This window comes from Plectropomus leopardus, unplaced genomic scaffold (genome assembly GCF_008729295.1).
Source record: "Plectropomus leopardus isolate mb unplaced genomic scaffold, YSFRI_Pleo_2.0 unplaced_scaffold90115, whole genome shotgun sequence".
NCBI classification, from domain to species: domain Eukaryota; kingdom Metazoa; phylum Chordata; class Actinopteri; order Perciformes; family Serranidae; genus Plectropomus; species Plectropomus leopardus.
This window is the reverse complement of record NW_024699357.1, coordinates 1-565: the sequence shown is the minus strand read 5'-3', so window position 1 is coordinate 565 and position 565 is coordinate 1. Positions and strand designations below refer to the sequence as shown.

Genomic DNA, 565 nt, shown 5'->3' with positions numbered 1-565 from the left:
GTCAAGGTACACTGACTGGGAATGGAACCCACCGGCATTGCTTAGAGTGCCCACAAACATCTCCTCATTAGTATAGTGGTCAGTATCCCCGCCTGTCACGTGGGAGACTGGGGTTCAATTCCCTGACGGGGAGGTTAGTTTCCTTTTCAAACATGCTGCATCACCTCAACTCATCCATGTCAGATGGCTAAACAACATTGCTGAATCAGCTGGAAAAGTGGCAACGAGCAAGAGCACTCTAATAGTCATTTCCAGATGGCCCACTGTCAATGGGCCACAAATCTGAGCTCACATAAGAGGCCATTCAGCACAATTTGCTTGGAGCAAAGGAGCAAATCCTGCATTGGCCGGGAATTGAACCCAGGCCTCCCGCGTGGCAGGCGAGAATTCTACCACTGAACCACCAATGCTATACCTAGGGCAGAATCAAGCAGATGGTTGTTGCTAGGCCTGCACTTCCAGGCAAGTCCATCTGAAAAGAAATATCATTTATATGAGCAGGAACAAAGGCTGAAAAACACTTGCTCCAAACAAGCAGCAGAAAGACTGGATACACGGGAAGGTT

The 565-nt window shown here is 48.7% G+C and overlaps 1 non-coding gene across 1 annotated transcript; it reads right to left on the bottom strand.

Moving 5' to 3' along the window:
- Positions 1–339: 339 nt before the first annotated feature.
- Positions 340–410, bottom strand: trnag-gcc. Its single transcript has one exon. It is a non-coding gene; the product is annotated as a tRNA-Gly (tRNA).
- Between the last annotated feature and the right edge of the window lie 155 nt (positions 411–565).